This window comes from Cottoperca gobio, chromosome 2, assembly GCF_900634415.1.
Source record: "Cottoperca gobio chromosome 2, fCotGob3.1, whole genome shotgun sequence".
Lineage (NCBI taxonomy): Eukaryota > Metazoa > Chordata > Actinopteri > Perciformes > Bovichtidae > Cottoperca > Cottoperca gobio.
Window position 1 is genome coordinate 6,614,363 of NC_041356.1, and position 25,520 is coordinate 6,639,882.

At 41.8% G+C, this 25,520-nt stretch overlaps 1 pseudogene; it reads right to left on the reverse strand.

Moving 5' to 3' along the window:
• Positions 1-1,223: 1,223 nt before the first annotated feature.
• On the reverse strand, positions 1,224-12,103 carry LOC115022002 (inosine-uridine preferring nucleoside hydrolase-like; annotated as a pseudogene).
• Between the last annotated feature and the right edge of the window lie 13,417 nt (positions 12,104-25,520).

Here is a 25,520-nt window from a genome sequence, read left to right on the forward strand (position 1 = left end):
GTCTTTCAATTGAATCCAGTAAACTTCTAGTTGATCAAGATACTTATTTATTTAAAGTGATGATGACAGCATTTCAAAAATACCCTCAGCCGAGGACACTTTCACACACCAAGTCCACAGTCCGAATCAATAAAGAGCCAGTTAGCTGTCTGTTGGTAAAAGTGAAAGTGGTACAAAAACATCATAAACATTTTGCTATATTCTCTACAGAAGGGTGTCGTCGTCCCTCATTGGTCCATGTTGGCGCGGTTATGCCCCTTGGTGGGCAGTCTTGTTGTGACGAGATGGAGGTAGACCTGAAACTCTTTGAAGAGAACCTACAAGTGCTTCACATTCATAACTAATATAGTGCTCATTATACATTTGTGCAGAAATACATGTTGTGTAATAATACATTTTGATTGAGGTGGACGAGTACATGTGATAATCATTAAATGTGACACAATACAATCAGGAGTTTATTTACTTCACACCTGCGATCGTCACACTTTTTCTGTTACAAACTGACCCCGGCCCCCATCAGAGAAGGGAAAAGTTATGTGGCCCTCACAGGAAAAAGTTTGGGGACCCCTGCTTTAGAGGAACAACAACAAAACAGAAAGGAGGATTGTTGTTAGGTCTTGAAAGCATCATGTGGTAGATAAGAATCTCCCACAGGACACTCAATCTATTCAACTTCTGTAGTGTTACATAAAGTCAGAAGACAAGTAATTATAAGATACTGCCGCAGGAATCAACAGGAAAGTGTTGTAAACAAACACTTTTCTAGTCGACTAGTAGCTGTCTGTACAATGTGTGCTTAGATACAAACTGTTCAGTGTATATCCAAGGGGAACAGCGAGTACGAATAAACATCTGTGAACCATATGTACTGAATATAATCAGATGCAGATGTTTGGCTTTCAATGCATCAATAAAATGTGCTTCCCTTGACAACAGCCACGTTGTGGTGTGTTTTTACAATACTTTAGTTTTTTCTCTCCAGCTTCACAAAAGAAAAATCATGACTGTAAATGCTTTTATTGTGACCAAACAGAAATACTATAAAGGGAGGAAATATTCTTAACCCTATAGAAATAAACCCTATATTGTAACATAACATTCTTTGAAATTTGAAAAGACCACAAAAATGTCCATGTTTAATAATGAAAACGCAAACATCCATTAACAAAAAAGCCAAAGTCCTGCTATCATAACAAAAGTCATTTTAATTCATTTTGGTGAACCAAATTCAGCTTGTCACAGTATATTTCTACTTGAGTGAGTTCATGAACATCTGCTTGAACTTCTCCAAGTCCACCTTCTTCATGATGAAAGCCTTGTGTTCCTTCTTCAGCAGGCCCATGTAGTCCAGCACCATCATGCCTCGGGTGTTAGTCCCCTGCAGCTCCACTGTCACTGCGACCTGGAGGAGGAACACAACACGGGGTTGGGTAAAGATCTAAACTTGTATTTTTAAGACATGAAAGCAGCAGGCGCTCACCTCGTCACTCTCTGTTATGAATGTGTCATCGACGGCGGCGGCCATGGCGTAGGTGTCGCAGGAATTGAACCCTTTTCCTTCCGTGATCTCCTTCTGATAGTCTGCTGACTGAGCTTTCTGCAGATTACATCATGAAGACACATTTAGACATGTTGTGACTAAGCAGCTGCCACTAGAGGGCCTCAAACAACATGTATTTATTGTCATAAGCATTTAAAGAAACACACGGTACTCAATTATGTCAAACATATCAGGATAAAAACAACCAGTTCTGTATTTTTAAGGCCTCTATGCAAACTTTTAGAATTTGGGGGTCACAGTTTGTGATGAGGGTCAGAGCTGAAAAGGGCTCAGGGCTGAACAAAAAAGTCTGTGTCGGCCCTGGTAAACATATTTGAAATTAGAAGAAATAACGTAATAAAAGTGCCGTAAGGTACAGTAACAACCCTTCTGAGAACATTGTGGACTTGTGCAAACATGCTCTGTCAGTACATGATGCTACAAGCAACAGTTTTCTGAACCTGCTTGTATCTGCACACTCCTTACTTTCATCGAAAGACACCTTTGACATAAAGGCAGCCTTCTCTGTCTTTTGGGCCAGCCACTGGTCGCAGAAAGACTGAGGAAGGAAGACAGACAGTGTTCAGCATTATTACATCTCTTTAGTTAGTGGAGGTCAACCTTTAAAAAACCAACATATTTTAATTCAATTGTTTTACTACAAAAACAACCGATATGGAAAGGTTGATTACTATGATCACACAAATCACATGTAGGATAAGCATATATAATCATTATGCTTCTGCTTGTGCCTCTTAAGTCACATCGTATACTACATTGTGTATTGTATGTTGTGTTCCAGTCTCACCCACGGCAGGCTGTTCCTTCAGCTGAACTCCCACGGGGCGATGTAGGTGGGGCAGGTGTAGCGGTCCAACACGATGTAGGCAGCCTCGGGGTCAGCCACAAAGTTAAACTCTCCACACACTGTGGTGTTCCCCCTGGCTGCACACGCACGCACGCACACACTCCCCGAGCCAACCAACCACCCACCCCCCCACGCACGCACGCACGCACGCACGCACGCACACACACACGCACACACAAAGTCACATGAGTGCAGAGGTGGAAATCACAGAGAAGGGCGCGTTGAGCAGCACAGCAGACCTTACAAACCTGTATTTGTGTGAGTTTTATTGATCATCCTTTGTATGAAATAAAACTTGGCTTCTTCTTATAAGAATTTTGATCAAGACTTTTATTTGAATTGAATCCTGACTTTGTTCAGTCTTGATTTTTGTATATCCTGTTTTATTTTGAAGTGTTCACTCCCTCTTATGTCATGTCTAGTTGTACTTCCTGTCTGTGTGTTTTCTCTCTGTGATTGATGATTTGTTCCTCCTGTGTCCGTTCACCTTGCCCTTGTGTTTTAGCATCTCTCCCCAGCTGTGTCTCGTTCCCCTTGTTTAGTGTCTGTGTGTATATATCCCTGTCTTTCCCAGTGTTCCTTGTCAGATCGTCATCTAAGTGTCACCCTTGCAGATGTCTCCTTGTGCTTCCTCGTGCTCCCCGTGTCATCCTGGTTTGTCTTTTCAGTTTACTGTTTACTTTTTGTTATTTTGTAAACTTTTTGGAATAAAGCCCTCTTTTTGTTAATCTCCTTGTCTGCCGTCTTGCATTTGAGTCCTCACCTTTTCACTACCGTGACAGTACGATCTGACCAGAAACATGGACTCAGCAGATGTCATGGATGAGGAGACCTATGATTTAATGTACATTTTAATTGTAATGTTTGGGGAGTGGAAGCGAAACCCCTGTTGGAGGACACGACCGGCTTCGCTTGGATTGGCGAGAAAATAGGCTGCTAAGAAGCCAGAGTTGAAGAGCCTTTTACCTGAGTGGCTTCAGGATTTTGTGGACACTCCACCTTGCCAGCCTAACCCTGCCAATCCTTCCACTCCACTTCCTTTTGCCGAGCTGCGGCAACCCCCTTCTCCAGTCACGCTGCGACAGACCCCAGTCCCTGAGCCATTTCTGGGCACTCACCTGGCCCTGGGAGGTCCTCAGAGTCTCCAGGGGACTTCCAGGTCTCGGCGCAAGAGACCCAGACCACGGCAGACCCCTGTTTCCGCTACTGGGCCGCGACAGCCCCCTGTTTCTGCTGCCGGGCCGCGACAGCCCCGTTTCTGCTGCCGGGCCGCAACAGCCTCCTGTTTCTGCTGTTGGGCCGCGACAGCCTCCAGTTCCTGCCCCCCGGCCGCGACGGTCTCCAGTTCCTGCTGCCGTGCCGCGACAGCCTCCTATTTCCGCTGTTGGGCCACAACAGCCTACAGTTTCTGCTGCCGGACCTCCGCAGACTCCCATTCCCGCTGCCAGAGCTCTGCGGCCCCCGTCCCCGCTACCGGATCTCTGCAGACATCCGCTCCAGTTGATGCCGGACCACTGCAGACCCCAGCTGCCCCTCAAGACCCCAGCCCCTGTGCTCCCTCTGTCCCTCGATACCCCAGACCCTGTGCTCCCTCTGTCCCTCGAGACCTCAGACCCTGTGTCCCTAGAGACCCCAGACCCTGTGCTCCCTCTGTCCCTCGAGACCCCAGACCCTGTGCTCCCTCTGTCCCTCGAGACCCCAGACCCTGTGCTCCCTCTGTCCCCCGAGACCCCAGTCCCTGTGCTCCCTCTGTCCCTTGATACGCCAGGCCCTGTGCTCCCTCTGTGCTTCGATACCCCAGACCCTGTGATCCCTCTGTCCCTCGATACCCCAGTCCCTGTGCTCCCTCTGTCCCTTGATACGCCAGGCCCTGTGCTCCCTCTGTGCTTCGATACCCCAGACCCTGTGATCCCTCGGGACCCCAGCCCCTGTGCTCCCATCTCTTCCCGAGACCCCTGTGCTCCCATCTCTTCCCGAAACCCCTTGACTCCCGTGACCCACGTGTTCCCCCCAACTATTGAGACCTCAGTGACTCCGGCCCAGTCTCCTGAGCGGCTCCTCCGGCCCCCAGTCCCGGCCTCCACCCCGGCTTCCTGAGCGACTACACCAGCCCGGCTTCCCGAGCAACTACTCCGTCGGCCTCCCGAGCGACTACTCCGTCGGATTCCAGCCCAGTCTCCCGAGCGGCTTCCAGCCCGGCCTATCCGTCCGCATCCTGCCCGACCTCCCCGCCGGCCTCCTGAGCGGCTCCGCCCGCATCCTGCCCGGCCTCCCCTTTTTGTTAATCTCCTCGTCTGCCGTCTTGCATTTGAGTCCTCACCTTTTCGCTACCATGACATTCGTGGCGTTAAGAATATTTTTCTAACATATTGGTCCTTTGAGCCAGATCTCAACACCTCTGTCTGCTCTTCAACACGGAGCCTGAAACCGTACGGGGGAAGTCTGAGACTCCCTGATCAAAAGCCCTCCGCCTCGGTATGTTACTTCAGATCGATTTGGACAATTGAGAGGCCAGGTTATCCCGGAAGAGTGGACAAAGTGACGAGATCCGAAAAAGACGAATCAGTGATTAACTCAAATAACAGGTGAAACCGTTAAATGTTTGTTTTGACCGTTGTTTGTTTTTATGTGTGCATGTGTGTTATATTGACGTTCATATTATTGATATTTGCAATGGTAGACTCATATGTGTTGTAACGAGGCCAGTAAGTTAGTTTCCAAATGAGAACTGTTGCTTTATCAGATAATTATGAGAGAGTATCAGAGATATTAACAAATAGTCGGGTTGGTTTTGCAATATCAGAGATATTGTAAACTGTCGTATTTAGTTTGGATTTGCAATATCAGAGGTATTGGCTAATTCAAATTATATGTGTGGCGTTTGTAATATTAGGAATATTAACAAATAGTCGCCTTTACAATATCAGGGATATTGGCAAATGATCAGAGATCAAGAATTGTATTATCAGGGATAATATGGAGTACTCCTAGAATTATACACTGTTTTATCTAAATTGATATAATAACAAGGAGTCCCAAAGGACTAAATTGAATTCAGACATGGCAAGCCAAGGCAATAAGATTTATGATGACAAATCAGAGAGGAAAAGATACATGGGAAAATGTATGATTTTGAAGGATGTTTGGATGTGAATGATTGTGAGAAATTGGTATTGAGAGAGAAAGTGAAGCATTAACAGAAAAATGAGTTAAAGTAGTATTTAAAGATAAATAATTCGTAGTCACAAAAGTGCAGAGGCCACAGGGCACAGCTGGAGATGCTGCAGCTGCTGCATGCATTTCTCCCCCTCCCTAGGAGAGGTGTGAAGAGATTTACAAGTCTCACACAAGCGATCACACAAGCGATCCTTATCAGGACAAACAAGTCTGAAGACAGTTTGAGAGATTAGAGAGAGTTTAACCAATTTAGGAGAAATGTTTAAGTTTAGAAGTATTGAATATCAATCTAGAGCAGGAAAAGTTAATAATGCCACAGAATATATAATAGGCAATACTCTACAGCAAGATATAGGAGTATTTGAGAGAAGCATAAGATATAGATACTTTATTAAACCCGAGGGAAATTCAGGTCAATTAAGTCAAGATGTAAAAAGAAGCCACACACAGCCTACACTGTTATCGTGTGAAAACCAGAATGCATGAGACATGAGAAATCATGCTGCCAATTTCCTTCTAATACCACAAAAATACTCCATTACAAGTAATACTGTGACATGCTGGCCTGTTGAAAAGAAGAAAAGTCAACAGTATTTTTGCACTGCATTTTGACTGACGTATTTTATGTCATAGAATAAAAATTAAAAAATGTCTGAGTTTGATTTAATTTTGATTTCAGGCATCAAAACTAAAAACACAATTCATAAAACCCATCGACTTTGAGACGAAGGATCCTGAAGTGCAAAATGCTAACTCATTTCCAGGTTTTAGAAGTAATTCCGGCAGCCCTCTACTGCTTTGTGTTTTATTCTACAGCAAGTCAAGCTTTAAACCTCCCCCAAATTCTCACTTGGAGTTACTTTATTATAAAAGACAACTAGTATTGCATATGGAGTGGTAAGGTAATTTAGTTTGCAATTATTGTATCCCTTTTAAAAATAATATTTGAATGTCCAATTGTAAATACTAATTGCCAGTAAAGTTTCAAATAAATATATATTTTATTGTCAGATTGTGAATACATTTTGTTAATTTGAAAAAAAACAAATTTAAGATACAAACATTTGAAAAATATCAATAGCACGGAACAAGATGTCACAAGTTGCATCATTTGCCTGTGATGACCTCGTTTGCCTTTGATCTTGGAAGTTTATAATATAGCCAGATCTAACGGTCTCGTAGGAACTACGTTACAATATTAATTAATACTGTTGATACCGTTCGATAGAGACTTTATTGATCCCGAGGGAAATTTAGTTAATACAGTCGGAAAAAATGAAAAGACAACAAATGGCCCAAACCGTCCTCGGTGACAAGTTTCCAAAGAGATTGCCTGCGGCTGCAAGTGGTTTGATGAAAGGGGACCACATGCCTGTAAGGAGGTTTGTCGTTACAGAAACGCTAAAGAAGCAGCCGGCAGAGTGCAAACAAAACCTTCTCCCACACACAGACATGTTAAAAAAGTTACATGACCTGAATATACAGAAGCAAAGATGGGAGGAAGAAAAACGATGGGAGGCAGAAAAACAAGCAGAGGTCAGAAAAGTGAAGGATAAAGACCCTCTGCGCGATATCTGCAGACTAAGGCTGAGCAGTGCTTATAAAGAAGAGGCATCATTTATAAATGATCGTATAATGAAAGTGAGAGAGGAGAATGAGCAGAAAGAAAAGGCAGAGCAGCAGAAAGAAAAGGCAGAGCAGCAGAAACACATGGACAGGCTTCAGGCTGAGAGAAAGGCTGAACTACAAAAATCTAAAGACAAGAGGAAAATTGCAAATGCAATTCCTGTCAACCTGCTGCAGCGCAACAGAATAGCTATCCGTAAACTCCCTCTGGAGTCACAAAGGGACAAAGTTCCATGGGGGTTACTCAGATCGGAAATCCCTCGAAGTGCAGTGGACTCCAGCTACACTTCTGCAAATAACAGGGACGCCATTGCTCAAAATATCTAGGGTTGAACAAAGCAGAGTGGTTTACCCCGACTGTGCAGAGGGGTCCAGTCACACCTCTGCAGATAACGGGATGCCAATGCCCAGATTATCTAGGGCTAAACAAAGCAGAGTGCCTTTATATAGCGAGATGCCAGGGGCTGGATTAGCTACGACTAAACAAAAAGTGGCTTTACCTTTCTCTGGAGACGGGTCCAGTTACGCCTTTGCAGTTAGCGGGGTACCGAAGCAAATGGTCAGATTAGCTAGGGTTAAACAAAGCAGAGAGGATTTCCCATACAGTGCAGAGGGGTCCAGTTACACCACTAAAGATACCGTGATGCCAATGCCCAGATTAACTAGGCCTAAACAAAGCAGGGAGGATTTCCCATACAGTGCAGAGGGGTCCAGTTACACCACTAAAGATACCGTACTGCCAATGCCCAGATTAACTAGGCCTAAACAAAGCAGGGAGGATTTCCCATACAGTGCAGAGGGGTCTAGTTACACCACTAAAAATACCGTAGTGCCAATGCCCAGATTAACTAGGCATAAACAAAGCAGAGAGGATTTCCCATACAGTGCAGAGGGGTCCAGTTACACCTTCGCAGATACGGGAAAGCCAATGCCCAGAAGGATGAAAATGCAACAGATGTGCAACCCGACTAGACTACCACCCATCCTAAAGGCGGGCAGTCAGATCAAAAACCAATGATTTCTGCTCCGGTTTCCTCCCACAAACTTTAAATTAAAAATTATAACAATATTGCGCATTTAAAAAAGAAAAAAAAAGCCCGAAGTCTGGTTCCAACATTCATTTAAGGGTTTTCTCCGGGTGCTCCGGTTCCCTCTCACATTCTTTAAATGAGCAATAATAACAAAAAAAACAAAATTGAAATGACAGAATTAGAATATTTTCACGAGAAAAATGCAAATATCGTCCCATGTAATGAACACTGACTGGTCACTCTTAAAGCCTCAGTCTGGTTCCAAAATTCATTTAAAGTTTTCTCCGGGTGCTCCGGTTTCCTCCGACAAACTTTAAATTAAAAATTATAACATTGCACATATAAAAAAGAAAAAAAAAGCCCGAAGTCTGGTTCCAACATTCATTTAAGGGTTTTCTCCGGGTGCTCCGGTTCCCTCCCACATTCTTTAAATGAGCAATAATAATTAAAAAAACAAAATTGAAATGACAGAATTAGAATATTTTCACGAGAAAAATGCAAATATCGTCCCATATAATGAACACTGACTGGTCACTCTTAAAGCCTCAGTCTGGTCCCACAAACTTTAAATTAAAAATTATAACAATATTGCACATTTAAAAAAGAAAAAAAAAGCCTGAAGTCTGGTTCCAACATTCATTTAAGGGTTTTCTCCGGGTGCTCCGGTTCCCTCTCACATTCTTTAAATGAGCAATAATAACAAAAAAAACAAAATTGAAATGACAGAATTAGAATATTTTCACGAGAAAAATGCAAATATCGTCCCATGTAATGAACACTGACTGGTCACTCTTAAAGCCTCAGTCTGGTTCCAAAATTCGTTTAAAGTTTTCTCCGGGTGCTCCGGTTTCCTCCGACAAACTTTAAATTAAAAATTATAACATTGCACATATAAAAAAGAAAAAAAAAGCCTGAAGTCTGGTTCCAACATTCATTTAAGGGTTTTCTCCGGGTGCTCCGGTTCCCTCCCACATTCTTTAAATGAGCAATAATAATTAAAAAAACAAAATTGAAATGACAGAATTAGAATATTTTCACGAGAAAAATGCAAATATCGTCCCATGTAATGAACACTGACTGGTCACTCTTAAAGCCTCAGTCTGGTCCCACAAACTTTAAATTAAAAATTATAACAATATTGCACATTTAAAAAAGAAAAAAAAAGCCTGAAGTCTGGTTCCAACATTCATTTAAGGGTTTTCTCCGGGTGCTCCGGTTCCCTCTCACATTCTTTAAATGAGCAATAATAACAAAAAAAACAAAATTGAAATGACAGAATTAGAATATTTTCACGAGAAAAATGCAAATATCGTCCCATGTAATGAACACTGACTGGTCACTCTTAAAGCCTCAGTCTGGTTCCAAAATTCATTTAAAGTTTTCTCCGGGTGCTCCGGTTTCCTCCGACAAACTTTAAATTAAAAATTATAACATTGCACATATAAAAAAGAAAAAAAAAGCCCGAAGTCTGGTTCCAACATTCATTTAAGGGTTTTCTCCGGGTGCTCCGGTTCCCTCCCACATTCTTTAAATGAGCAATAATAATTAAAAAAACAAAATTGAAATGACAGAATTAGAATATTTTCACGAGAAAAATGCAAATATCGTCCCATATAATGAACACTGACTGGTCACTCTTAAAGCCTCAGTCTGGTCCCACAAACTTTAAATTAAAAATTATAACAATATTGCACATTTAAAAAGAAAAAAAAAGCCTGAAGTCTGGTTCCAACATTCATTTAAGGGTTTTCTCCGGGTGCTCCGGTTCCCTCTCACATTCTTTAAATGAGCAATAATAACAAAAAAAACAAAATTGAAATGACAGAATTAGAATATTTTCACGAGAAAAATGCAAATATCGTCCCATGTAATGAACACTGACTGGTCACTCTTAAAGCCTCAGTCTGGTTCCAAAATTCGTTTAAAGTTTTCTCCGGGTGCTCCGGTTTCCTCCGACAAACTTTAAATTAAAAATTATAACATTGCACATATAAAAAAGAAAAAAAAAGCCTGAAGTCTGGTTCCAACATTCATTTAAGGGTTTTCTCCGGGTGCTCCGGTTCCCTCCCACATTCTTTAAATGAGCAATAATAATTAAAAAAACAAAATTGAAATGACAGAATTAGAATATTTTCACGAGAAAAATGCAAATATCGTCCCATGTAATGAACACTGACTGGTCACTCTTAAAGCCTCAGTCTGGTCCCACAAACTTTAAATTAAAAATTATAACAATATTGCACATTTAAAAAAGAAAAAAAAAGCCTGAAGTCTGGTTCCAACATTCATTTAAGGGTTTTCTCCGGGTGCTCCGGTTCCCTCTCACATTCTTTAAATGAGCAATAATAACAAAAAAAACAAAATTGAAATGACAGAATTAGAATATTTTCACGAGAAAAATGCAAATATCGTCCCATGTAATGAACACTGACTGGTCACTCTTAAAGCCTCAGTCTGGTTCCAAAATTCATTTAAAGTTTTCTCCGGGTGCTCCGGTTTCCTCCGACAAACTTTAAATTAAAAATTATAACATTGCACATATAAAAAAGAAAAAAAAAGCCCGAAGTCTGGTTCCAACATTCATTTAAGGGTTTTCTCCGGGTGCTCCGGTTCCCTCCCACATTCTTTAAATGAGCAATAATAATTAAAAAAACAAAATTGAAATGACAGAATTAGAATATTTTCACGAGAAAAATGCAAATATCGTCCCATATAATGAACACTGACTGGTCACTCTTAAAGCCTCAGTCTGGTCCCACAAACTTTAAATTAAAAATTATAACAATATTGCACATTTAAAAAAGAAAAAAAAAGCCTGAAGTCTGGTTCCAACATTCATTTAAGGGTTTTCTCCGGGTGCTCCGGTTCCCTCCCACATTCTTTAAATGAGCAATAATAATTAAAAAAACAAAATTGAAATGACAGAATTAGAATATTTTCACGAAAAAAATGCAAATATCGTCCCATGTAATGAACACTGACTGGTCACTCTTAAAGCCTCAGTCTGGTTCCAAAATTCATTTAAAGTTTTCTCCGGGTGCTCCGGTTTCCTCCGACAAACTTTAAATTAAAAATTATAACATTGCACATATAAAAAAGAAAAAAAAAGCCTGAAGTCTGGTTCCAACATTCATTTAAGGGTTTTCTCCGGGTGCTCCGGTTCCCTCTCACATTCTTTAAATGAGCAATAATAATTAAAAAAACAAAATTGAAATGACAGAATTAGAATATTTTCACGAGAAAAATGCAAATATCGTCCCATATAATGAACACTGACTGGTCACTCTTAAAGCCTCAGTCTGGTCCGACAAACTTTAAATTAAAAATAACAATATTGCGCATATAAAAAAGAAAAAAAAAAAGCCTGAAGTCTGGTTCCAACATTAATTTAAGGGTTTTCTCCGGGTGCTCCGGTTCCCTCCCACATACTTTAAATGAGCAATTATAACAACATTGCGCATATTAAAAAACCTTGGATGACCCTGGTCATGTATAAGATCCGGTGTCATTGACGAGATCAGTCCTACAGAATCTTCTCGCAAAATCACGAGATTCCAAGCTCTGGCGGTCATCCAGGATTCATAGAACCGTAGTTACATACGTAACTTTCGTTCCATTTCATCCTTACTGACCGCCAGAGACAGTGCTTAAAACTGGATGACTTATAACAACAGAGTCGCAAGGAATCCTGAGTACCTACCTCATAAAGGTGGAGCAGAGGGACTCTGCAGAAGAACCATGTCTAATGGATGAGGGGTGGCTACATTCACCCTGTAAAACCTGGAGAATGTGCTCAGTGATGCCCATGTGGCCGCAGCACATATGTCCTCCAAGGGCACACCTCTCAGGGTTTCCCATGATGCGGAGACACTCCTAGTGGAGTGGCACTTTACTCTGGGTGGCAGAAAACGGTCATTCGCGCTGTATGCATGGGAAAATACATCCATGATCTAGTGGGACAGGCGCTGCTTTGAGAAAGCGTAGCCTTTCCTAGGACCACCATACCAGATAAAGAGTTGTTCTGACTGTCGTATGCATGCGGTATATCCGATAAAAGCTTTGAGGGCTCGCACTGGGCACAAGAGTCTTGACCCTTTCTCCCTGTCTCCTACGGGGAGGGGGGGTCAAACTGTGCCAACTGAATAGGATGATTCAGATGTGAGCGTGCCAACACCTTAGGGAGGAACACTGCATTTGGCCACAGCATGACACCAGAGCCATCAGAATACCATCTTAAACATGACTTGTTAACAGACGAGGCTTGTAGCTCCCCAACATGCTTTGCTGAAAATATGGCAAAGAGAAAAGCAGTTTTGTCTGAAAGCCACCTCAGCTCTGCCTGTTCCAAGGGTTCAAAGGGAGGCAAGCATAGGGCGTCCAAAACCAGGGGCAGGTCCCATGTAGGAGCCCTTGGGATGCTCCGAGGGTCGCAACCTCAGCCTGTGGCTGTGTCGAAGCACTCTGAGAAGTGTTGGTAAGATCAGAGGAAGGGGTGGAAAGGCGGAGAGAAGACTGTCTGGCCACGTGTGAGCCAGTGCATCCTGACGCTGAGTTTTCTCCGTCAGGGAGAACCATAGGGGACAGTGGGTTGACAGCTTTGAGGCAAAAAGATCCGCTTTGGCCTTGCCAAAGAGCCCCCAGATGCTGTGCACCACCTCTGGATGAAGCCCCCACTCCCCTGGTGGAGTTTTGTGACAGGAGAGGAAGTCCGCAACATTGTTCCGCTGCACTTCTAGCGACCGTGCGGATTTGGTGCAACCCTGATGGTTTATATGAAAAAAACAGTTGTGGTGGTGTTTTCCTCCCATTAAGAAACTGACTTTTCTTTTCTTGCAGTAATTAGCAGCTTTTAACATACTGCTAATAAGCATTGTTAGCATTCATCACTGAAAACAGCAGATGCCTTCAGTTTATACCACAAAATACACATTATGTGAACTCCTAACAGGTAGTTTAATGCAGAATTTATGAAATTAGTTTAAACATTTAAACCCAGAGTTTGGAGGTTTTCCCTTAAAGTCTTTTCCACACTTGTGACTAATGTTTTTGTCAGTTTGAAAGCACGAGCTAGAAAAAGAACAAGCAGATGTTCAGTTAATTGCTACTGGTGGCCAGTCACAGTAAAAAGCAGAGACAGAGATAAGGGAGGGCTGAGCAGCTTTGTAACGCCTCTGACTAATACAAACTTTTCTCTTAATCAGTAATGAACTCTGTGATCCATGTCTTCCCTCCAGGTAAAAATATGGGCGAGAGTTTCGAAGGACAGAGTGAATGTGGAGACTGAAAAAGTAATATTTCATTTTTTAGATGCTGCTTACCCTTCAAGCCTAAATTACTAGTTACCTTAAATAGGAATTTAACATGGAAATAAGCTTATTCACTTTCCAATCAAGAGTTAGATGAAAAGATAAATAATATTTCTGTGTATGTATAGTAAATGTAAAAGCTGTTATTTTAGCTTGACATAAAGACCGGAAGTGAGAAATAAAAATGTAAACATAAACTGTAAACATAGTCATCGCTCAAGCAGACCTTACAAATAAAAACTGATTCAGATTCAACTAGGAGCAAAAAGAGGCTAATTGTCACATTTTCAAGGCTGGAAACAGCAAATATTTTGGATTTGTTTCTCTTGCTAAATGACTCAAATGATTACGTAATTAAAATAAAGTGTTGACGATTAATTTTCTGAGCCCTCTACTGTTATAAGAGCCTTTTAAAGCCTGTCCTCATCACTAACAGTTAGTAATAGTAATACTAATAGTTGAACTAATTTAATCTAATGTGTGATTGTGGAGGATCTGCAGAAAGAGACCCCTTCAAAAATAGGACTTTTACTATTTCACAAGCTTTCATTCAGCCGTAAAATCATCAAGCTATTATGGTTGATTATATATTAATCCAAGGCTTTTATTTTAAATGTGCCTGATAAATGTCCAAATGATGGCTGTAGGTTAAATTGAGAACTTTATTAATAATGTATTTTACATCTGAAGCTGTCAGGGTTTCCTATAACCCACAGTACACGCAACATAACAATCCCAGTTTAATATCAATGCACATTTATTATGTTATAGAACAAAAACCTAAAAAGTGGTTAATCTCATTACATTGTTGGGAAATGTTATTGTAAATTTGTTATGATTATCTCTCACTCACCCCCTTATGTTTCCTTATTAGATAGAGTGGGAGTATGTTCTTACAAGTTTGCAGCATCGTTTGGAAATGCTGCAAACGATGCGGCTTCATTTTAAGGAGCTACTAAATTAATCTGAGAAATATTGAAATTTACAGTATACAATGTTTGTAATATCTATATTTGAGGTTAAAATGAATGTGTGACATGAGAAATCATGCTGCCAAGTTCCTTCTAATACCACAAAAATACTCAATTGCAAGTAATACTGTGACATGCTGGCCTGTTGAAAAGAAGAAAAGTCAACAGGATTTTTGCACTGCATTATGACTGACGTATTTTATGAAGTGCAAAATGCTAACTCATTTCCAGGTTTTAGAAGTAATTCCGGCAGCCCTCTACTGCTTTGTGTTTTATTCTACAGCAAGTCAAGCTTTAAACCTCCCCCAAATTTTCACTTGGAGTTACTTTATTATAAAAGACAACTAGTATTGCATATGGAGTGGTAAGGTAATTTAGTTTGCAATTATTATATCCCTTTTAAAAATAATATTTCAATGTCCAATTGTAAATACTAATTGCCAGTAAAGTTTCAAATAAATATATATTTTATTGTCAGATTGTTAATACATTTTGTTAATTTAAAAAAACAAATTTGAAAAAAAACAAATTTAAAAGATACAAACATTTGAAAAAAAATGAAAAATATCAATAGCACGGAACATGATGTCACAAGTTGCATCATTTGCCTGTGATGACCTCGTTTGCCTTTGATCTTGGAAGATTATAATATAGCCGGATCTAACGGTCTCGTAGGAACTACGTTACAATATTAATTAATACTGTTGATACCGATCACTACCGTTCGATAGAGACTTTATTGATCCCGAGGGAAATTTAGTTAATACAGTCGGAAAAAATGAAAAGACAACAAATGGCCCAAACCGTCCTCGGTGACAAGTTTCCAAAGAGATTGCCTGCGGCTGCAAGTGGTTTGATGAAAGGGGACCACATGCCTGTAAGGAGGTTTGTCGTTACAGAAACGCTAAAGAAGCAGCCGGCAGAGTGCAAACAAAACCTTCTCCCACACACAGACATGTTAAAAAAGTTACATGACCTGAATATACAGAAGCAAAGATGGGAGGAAGAAAAACGATGGGAGGCAGAAAAACAAGCAGAGGTCAGAAAAGTGAAGGATAAAGACCCTCTGCGCGATATCTGCAGACTAAGGCTGAGCAGTGCTTATAAAGAAGAGGCATCATTTATAAATGCTCGTATAATGAAAGTGAGAGAGGAGAATGAGCAGAAAGAAAAGGCAGAGCAGCAGAAAGAAAAGGCAGAGCAGCAGAAACACATGGACAGGCTTCAGGCTGAGAGAAAGGCTGAACTACAAAAATCTAAAGACAAGAGGAAAATTGCAAATGCAATTCCTGTCAACCTGCTGCAGCGCAACAGAATAGCTATCCGTAAACTCCCTCTGGAGTCACAAAGGGACAAAGTTCCATGGGGGTTACTCAGATCGGAAATCCCTCGAAGTGCAGTGGACTCCAGCTACACTTCTGCAAATAACGGGACGCCATTGCTCAAAATATCTAGGGTTGAACAAAGCAGAGTGGTTTACCCCAACTGTGCAGAGGGGTCCAGTCACACCTCTGCAGATAACGGGATGCCAATGCCCAGATTATCTAGGGCTAAACAAAGCAGAGTGCCTTTATATAGCGAGATGCCAGGGGCTGGATTAGCTACGACTAAACAAAAAGTGGCTTTACCTTTCTCTGGAGACGGGTCCAGTTACGCCTTTGCAGTTAGCGGGGTACCGAAGCAAATGGTCAGATTAGCTAGGGTTAAACAAAGCAGAGAGGATTTCCCATACAGTGCAGAGGGGTCCAGTTACACCACTAAAGATACCGTGATGCCAATGCCCAGATTAATTAGGCCTAAACAAAGCAGAGAGGATTTCCCATACAGTGCAGAGGGGTCCAGTTACACCACTAAAGATACCGTGATGCCAATGCCCAGATTAACTAGGCCTAAAAAAAGCAGGGAGGATTTCCCATACAGTGCAGAGGGGTCCAGTTACACCACTAAAGATACCGTACTGCCAATGCCCAGATTAACTAGGCCTAAACAAAGCAGGGAGGATTTCCCATACAGTGCAGAGGGGTCTAGTTACACCACTAAAGATACCGTACTGCCAATGCCCAGATTAACTAGGCATAAACAAAGCAGAGAGGATTTCCCATACAGTGCAGAGGGGTCCAGTTACACCTTCGCAGATACGGGAAAGCCAATGCCCAGAAGGATGAAAATGCAACAGATGTGCAACCCGACTAGACTACCACCCATCATAAAGGCAGGCAGTCAGATCAAAAAACAATGATTTCTGCTTTGTTTATATTAATACATATTTAAGTAAGGGTATATTCCGGGTGCTCCGGTTTCCTCCCACAAACTTTAAATTAGCAATAATAACATTGCGCATATAAAAAAAAGAAAAAAGCTTGAAGTCTGGTTCCAATATTCATTTAAGGGTTTTCTCCGGGTGCTCCGGTTCCCTCCCACATTCTTTAAATGAGCAATAATAATTAAAAAAACAAAATTGAAATGACAGAATTAGAATATTTTCATGAGAAAAATGCAAATATCGTCCCATATAATGAACACTGACTGGTCACTCTTAAAGCCTCAGTCTGGTCCCACAAACTTTAAATTAAAAATTATAACAATATTGCACATTTAAAAAAGAAAAAAAAAAGCCCGAAGTCTGGTTCCAACATTCATTTAAGGGTTTTCTCCGGGTGCTCCGGTTCCCTCTCACATTCTTTAAATGAGCAATAATAACAAAAAAAACAAAATTGAAATGACAGAATTAGAATATTTTCACGAGAAAAATGCAAATATCGTCCCATGTAATGAACACTGACTGGTCACTCTTAAAGCCTCAGTCTGGTTCCAAAATTCATTTAAAGTTTTCTCCGGGTGCTCCGGTTTCCTCCGACAAACTTTAAATTAAAAATTATAACATTGCACATATAAAAAAGAAAAAAAAAGCCCGAAGTCTGGTTCCAACATTCATTTAAGGGTTTTCTCCGGGTGCTCCGGTTCCCTCCCACATTCTTAAAATGAGCAATAATAACAAAAAAAACAAAATTGAAATGACAGAATTATAATATTTTCACGAGAAAAATGCAAATATCGTCCCATATAATGAACACTGACTGGTCACTCTTAAAGCCTCAGTCTGGTCCCACAAACTTTAAATTAAAAATTATAACAATATTGCACATTTAAAAAAGAAAAAAAAAGCCTGAAGTCTGGTTCCAACATTCATTTAAGGGTTTTCTCCGGGTGCTCCGGTTCCCTCTCACATTCTTTAAATGAGCAATAATAACAAAAAAAACAAAATTGAAATGACAGAATTAGAATATTTTCACGAGAAAAATGCAAATATCGTCCCATGTAATGAACACTGACTGGTCACTCTTAAAGCCTCAGTCTGGTTCCAAAATTCATTTAAAGTTTTCTCCGGGTGCTCCGGTTTCCTCCGACAAACTTTAAATTAAAAATTATAACATTGCACATATAAAAAAGAAAAAAAAAAGCCCGAAGTCTGGTTCCAACATTCATTTAAGGGTTTTCTCCGGGTGCTCCGGTTCCCTCCCACATTCTTAAAATGAGCAATAATAACAAAAAAAACAAAATTGAAATGACAGAATTATAATATTTTCACGAGAAAAATGCAAATATCGTCCCATATAATGAACACTGACTGGTCACTCTTAAAGCCTCAGTCTGGTCCCACAAACTTTAAATTAAAAATTATAACAATATTGCACATTTAAAAAAGAAAAAAAAAGCCTGAAGTCTGGTTCCAACATTCATTTAAGGGTTTTCTCCGGGTGCTCCGGTTCCCTCTCACATTCTTTAAATGAGCAATAATAACAAAAAAAACAAAATTGAAATGACAGAATTAGAATATTTTCACGAGAAAAATGCAAATATCGTCCCATGTAATGAACACTGACTGGTCACTCTTAAAGCCTCAGTCTGGTTCCAAAATTCATTTAAAGTTTTCTCCGGGTGCTCCGGTTTCCTCCGACAAACTTTAAATTAAAAATTATAACATTGCACATATAAAAAAGAAAAAAAAAGCCCGAAGTCTGGTTCCAACATTCATTTAAGGGTTTTCTCCGGGTGCTCCGGTTCCCTCCCACATTCTTAAAATGAGCAATAATAACAAAAAAAACAAAATTGAAATGACAGAATTATAATATTTTCACGAGAAAAATGCAAATATCGTCCCATATAATGAACACTGACTGGTCACTCTTAAAGCCTCAGTCTGGTCCCACAAACTTTAAATTAAAAATTATAACAATATTGCACATTTAAAAAAGAAAAAAAAAGCCTGAAGTCTGGTTCCAACATTCATTTAAGGGTTTTCTCCGGGTGCTCCGGTTCCCTCTCACATTCTTTAAATGAGCAATAATAACAAAAAAAACAAAATTGAAATGACAGAATTAGAATATTTTCACGAGAAAAATGCAAATATCGTCCCATGTAATGAACACTGACTGGTCACTCTTAAAGCCTCAGTCTGGTTCCAAAATTCATTTAAAGTTTTCTCCGGGTGCTCCGGTTTCCTCCGACAAACTTTAAATTAAAAATTATAACATTGCACATATAAAAAAGAAAAAAAAAGCCTGAAGTCTGGTTCCAACTTTCATTTAAGGGTTTTCTCCGGGTGCTCCGGTTCCCTCCCACATTCTTTAAATAATAATTAAAAAAACAAAATTGAAATGACAGAATTAGAATATTTTCATGAGAAAAATGCAAATATCGTCCCATATAATGAACACTGACTGGTCACTCTTAAAGCCTCAGTCTGGTCCCACAAACTTTAAATTAAAAATGATAACATTGCGCATATAAAAAAGAAAAAAAAAGACTGAAGTCTGGTTCCAACATTCATTTAAGGGTTTTCTCCGGGTGCTCCGGTTCCCTCACACATTCTTTAAATGAGCAATAATAACAAAAAAAACAAAATTGAAATGACAGAATTAGAATATTTTCCCGAGAAAATGCAAATATCGTTCCATTTAATTAACACTGACTGGTCATTCTTAAAGCCTCAGTCTGGTTCCAATATTCATTTAAAGTTTTCTCCGGTTTCCTCCCACAAACTTTAAATTAAAAATGATAACAACATTGCGCATATTTAAAAAAAAAAAAAAAAAGCCTCAGTCTGGTTCCAACATTAATTTAAGGGTTTTCTCCGGGTGCTCCGGTTCCCTCCCACATACTTTAAATTAGCAATTATAACAACATTGCGCATATTAAAAAACCTTGGATGACCCTGGTCATGTATAAGATCCGGTGTCATTGACGAGATCAGTCCTACAGAATCTTCTCGCAAAATCACGAGATTCCAAGCTCTGGCGGTCATCCAGGATTCATAGAACCGTAGTTACATACGTAACTTTCGTTCCATTTCATCCTTACTGACCGCCAGAGACAGTGCTTAAAACTGGATGACTTATAACAACAGAGTCGCAAGGAATCCTGAGTACCTACCTCATAAAGGTGGAGCAGAGGGACTCTGCAGAAGAACCATGTCTAATGGATGAGGGGTGGCTACATTCACCCTGTAAAACCTGGAGAATGTGCTCAGTGATGCCCATGTGGCCGCAGCACATATGTCCTCCAAGGGCACACCTCTCAGGGTTTTCCATGATGCGGAGACACTCCTAGTGGAGTGGCACTTTACTCTGGGTGGCAGAAAACGGTCATTCGCTGCTGTATGCATGGGAAAATACATCCATGATCTAGTGGGACAGGCGCTGCTTTGAGAAAGCGTAGCCTTTCCTAGGACCACCATACCAGATAAAGAGTTGTTCTGACTGTCGTATGCATGCGGTATATCCGATAAAAGCTTTGAGGGCTCGCACTGGGCACAAGAGTCTTGACCCTTTCTCCCTGTCTCCTACGGGGAGGGGGGGTCAAACTGTGCCAACTGAATAGGATGATTCAGATGTGAGCGTGCCAACACCTTAGGTAGGAACACTGCATTTGGCCACAGCATGACACCAGAGCCATCAGAATACCAGCTTAAACATGACTTGTTAACAGACGAGGCTTGTAGCTCCCCAACATGCTTTGCTGAAAATATGGCAAAGAGAAAAGCAGTTTTGTCTGAAAGCCACCTCAGCTCTGCCTGTTCCAAGGGTTCAAAGGGAGGCAAGCATAGGGCGTCCAAAACCAGGGGCAGGTCCCATGTAGGAGCCCTTGGGATGCTCCGAGGGTCGCAACCTCAGCCTGTGGCTGTGTCGAAGCACTCTGAGAAGTGTTGGTAAGATCAGAGGAAGGGGTGGAAAGGCGGAGAGAAGACTGTCTGGCCACGTGTGAGCCAGTGCATCCTGACGCTGAGTCAGTGGGTTGACAGTGGGTTGACAGTGGGTTGACAGCTTCGAGGCAAAAAGATCCGCCTTGGCCTTGCCAAAGAGCCCCCAGATGCAGATTCACCACCTCTGGATGAAGCCCCCACTCCCCTGGTGGAGGTTTGTGACAGGAGAAGAAGTCCGCAACATTGTTCCGCTGCACTGGTAGTTGCATTGCCCGTAGGCTGGTCAAGCAAGGGGCAGCCCACGTCAGAAGAGCCTGGGACACTTCTAGCGACCGTGCGGATTTGGTGCAACCCTGATGGTTTATATGAAAAAAACAGTTGTGGTGGTGTTTTCCTCCCACAAAGAAACTGACTTTTCTTTTCTTGCAGTAATTATCAGCTTTTAACATACTGCTAATAAGCATTGTTATTATTCATCACTGAAAACAGCAGATGCCTTCAGTTTCATCCATCCATCCATCGTCTACCGCTTATCCGGGATCGGGTCGCGGGGGCAGCAGCTCCAGTAAGGAACCCCAATCTTCCCTTCTCCGGGCCACATCCTCCAGCTCCGACTGGGGGATCCTGAGGCGTTCCCAGGCCAGTGAGGAGATATAATCTCTCCACCGAGTCCTGGGTCTTCCCCGGGGTCTCCTCCCAGCTGGACGTGCCTGGAACACCTCCCTAGGGAGGCGCCCAGGTGGCATCCTTACTAGATGCCCGAACCACCTCAACTGGCTCCTTTCAACGTAAAGGAGCAGCGGCTCTACTCCGAGTCTCTCACGGATGGCTGAGCTTCTCACCCTATCTCTAAGGGAGACGCCAGCCACCCGTCTGAGAAAACCCATTTCGGCCGCTTGTACCCGTGATCTCGTTCTTCCTTCAGTTTATACCGCTTTATATATGGATTAATTCTGGTTGTGGTTACTGATCACGAAGCGATTTTGTGTGGTAAACGGCGCTCTGTCAAAATGTTTTAGTACGACTTTGGTAAACTACAAAGCCACACCGCTTGCAGCATTACGGCTACCGTAGTCCGCGTTGCGGAGTAATACATACTGTGCTTCACCATAATATTACAGTGTGTGTGTATAAGGACCCCAAAATGGCACCTGTCAAGAGACACGCTTACGACGCGGACTTCAAACTCAAGGCTATCAGTCACGCAGTAGAACATGGGAATAGAGCAGCTGCGAGAGAATTCAACATTAATGAATCAATGGTACGGAAGTGGAGGAAGCAAGAAGATGACCTGCGGCAAGTAAAGAAGACCATTTGGCGGTATCAGACTGTTTTTTTTACGTGTTACAAGGTTGGGAGTTATTGTGAATACGCTCATTAACGTTTGAACAATGTTGAGAGTTATTGTGAACACGTTTAATAAAGTTTGACTGACTGACTTATCTGACTGTTTTGTTTCGCTTAATGCGCCTTATAGTCCGCTGCGCTTTATATATGAAAAAAGATCGAAAATAGACCATTCATTGACAGTGCGCCTTATAATCCAGTGCGCTCTATAGTGCGGAAAATACGGTAAATGTAAAAGCTGTTATTTTAGCTTAGCATAAAAACCGGAAGTGAGGACCTCTAAAGCTGCCTTCGATAGATAGATAGATAGATACTTTATTGTTCCCGAGGGAAATTTAGTTAACCCTTTAACACCGAATGTGTCGTCGACGACACATTTTGCAAGCAAAACTTTGGATTACCGTAACTATGTCAAAGTTTGCGCAATCGAAAAAATTTCAACGGTTTCTGAAAGCTGAGACTCTGCGCTTTACGGCATATATTGACTCATTACGGTAACTTCACTTACGGCCCTCCGGAAGCCCGCGAAACAGCGCCTTCGTTGTGAGCGAATACACACAGAGCGCTGGAGAGACACAAACAACACCGCGGAGAAATAGAGCCGGAAAACAGCGGATTGAATTCAAATGGAAGCAAGATGGTATGTAAATCAACACTTGTATAGCGTTGTGACTTGTTTAGAACAGTGTACCAAGTCTGTAAGATTGTACTAGGTGTGTAATTGTACTTTATATGCGTAAATGTGCGCGTCTTCTTCAAGTAGCCTGCGTCCTAGCCGAGGCTGTGTACAAGCTTTAGCTGGAGAGGAGGAGGTGTTACCAGAGATCACGAGGTGTTACCAGAGATCACAAGGTGTCACCAGAGATCACATTCAGGCCTGTAGATGGAGCTGTGGGGATGCTGGATGATCTGGTGACGCTGTCAGACACAGAAGCCCCTCACCACATCACACCACAAGATGGCAGACTGAGGCAGAGCCCGATGATGGAGTCCCTCAACCACCCCAGGCGCCCAACCCCCTCTCGATAATGGGAAACCCAGCACCAGGTGACATTTATTCCCACTTTGATGCTGCAGTTTTCAAACTCCTCTCTGAATACACAAACAAGAATGCAGCCAAAAGCCTGGAGAGAGGGAGACAGTTCATCTGGACTGAAATAACTCCAGAAGAAATGAAGAAGTCCACAGGCATGTTGCTGTACATGTCATTTTTGGACCTGCACAAAGATGAGCAACTTTTGGTGTAAGCAAACCATTTTCCATGTGTCATTCCCTGCCACTGTCATGTCCCCAGACTGTTCATGGCCATTTGATCTAATCTTCATGTGAGTGACCCAGAGAAAACAGGAGCAACAGGAACAGTCACTGGCAGTACCACCAAGACCTCTGCATGTGAAGGGACACTCAGAGAGGAGAGAATTACCCTGTGTGGGGAAAAACGCCTGGACATATTTTCCATTTTATGGCCTGTTTTTGCAGATGTAAGAGTAAAAGACTCAAAACTTTTACTGGATATAGTTGTATACATTTCAAACTTCAAATGTAACATGTTAAATCTCTTATTCATGTACATTTGCTGTGTTTTTTGTTCACTAAACCACTAAACTCAAATTCCGCTTTTGTATTTCTCTTCATTTTAAACTGTTATTACACTCTCATAACATGCAATAAATTGTAAATGACTGCCAGATATGGAAAGTTCCAGTTATTGTTGGAAAATGGGCAAAAGCACTTACTCACAGGACATTTCCTAACCTTTTTATAGTCAAAATAAGCAAAAAAGTCCAGGCGAAAATGTTGAGGCTTTTTTGCCTTAGGTGTTAAAGGGTTAATAGTCGTAAAAAATGAACAGAACACTAATGGCCCTTACCGTCCTCGGTAATAGGTTTTCAAAGAGGCTGCCTGCGGCTGCAAGTGGTTTGACGAAAGGGGACCACAAGCCTGTAAGGTTTGTCGTTACAGAAGCGCTAAAGAAGCAGCCGGCAAAGTTAAAGGCAGAGTGTCATTTTCTGAATGCACATAAACAAAGATGGGGGGCAAAAATAAAGGCCAAGGCCAGAAAAGTGGTGGATATAGACCATCTGCACGATATCTACAGTACTCATAATGAAAAGTCATGGATTATGGCTGGTCATAGAAGGAAAGTGAGAGAGGAGAATGAGCAGAAAGAAAAGGCAGAGCAGCAGAAAGAAAAGGCAGAGCAGCAGAAACACCTGGACAGGCTTCAGGCTGAACTACAAATCTAAAGACAAGAGGAAAATTGCTGATGCAATTCCTGTCTACCTGCAGAAGCGCAACAAAATAGCTATCCGTAAACTCCCTCTTGAGTCACAAAGGGACAAAGTTCCATGGGGGTACTCAGATCAGAAATCCCTTGAAGTGCAGTGGACTCCAGCTACACTTCTGCAAATAACGGGATGCCATTGCTCAAAATATCTAGGGTTGAACAAAGCAGAGTGGTTTACCCTGACTGTGCAGAGGGGTCCAGTCACACCTCTGCAGATAACGGGATGCCAATGCCCAGATTATCTAGGGCTAAACAAAGCAGAGTGCCTTTATATAGCGAGATGCCAAGGGCTGGATTAGCTAAAACTAAACAAAGAGTGGCTTTACCTGTCTCTGGAGACAGGTCCAGTTACGCCTTTGCAGTTAGCGGGGTACCGAAGCAAATGGTCAGATTAGCTAGGGTTAAACAAAGCAGAGAGGATTTCCCAAACATTGCGGCGGGGTCCAGTTACACCAGGGGTCTCAGACTCGCGGCCCGCGAGCCAATTGCGGCCCACTGGACGATATTTTGTGGCCCCCTACTTGACATCAAAGTTTAGTGTTAGTGTGGCTCGCGTGTTTTCTCCAGCGAGTCGTTGTCTTGGGCGTTTTATATTTGTTTTAATCACTTATAGGCTACCATAGCTCAGGCTTGTGACAGCAACGTTTTTTTTGTCACCCAGCCCGTCACGTCTTTCTCAAAACCTGCCGTGAAGAGAAAGGTTGGCGACGAGCACAGACAATTTCAGGAAAAGTGGGAGACGGAATATTTTTTTGTTGAGCACAGGGGCATCCCGACGTGTCTTATATGCACAGAGAAAGTTGCGGTGCACAAGGAATACAACATCATTACTCAATTAGACATGCTGAGGAGTATACAAAATACCAGGGAGATGAGAGAGAGAGGACCGGGTCGCCAATCTTAAAACATGTCTACTGAGGCAACAAGATCTTTTCAAGAAAGCAAGCAAAGAGAGCGATGCGGCAGTCGAAGCTAGCTACGTGGTGAGTGAGATGATTGCTAAGGCGGGAAAGCCATTCAAAGACGGCGAGTTCATCAAAAAGTGCATGTTACAGGCTGCAAGTATAGTCTGTCCGGAAAAGAAGGCTCAGTTCAGCAACATCAGCCTTTCAGCCAACACAGTGGCAGAGCGCATTTCTGACCTGTCGAGTAACATATACGA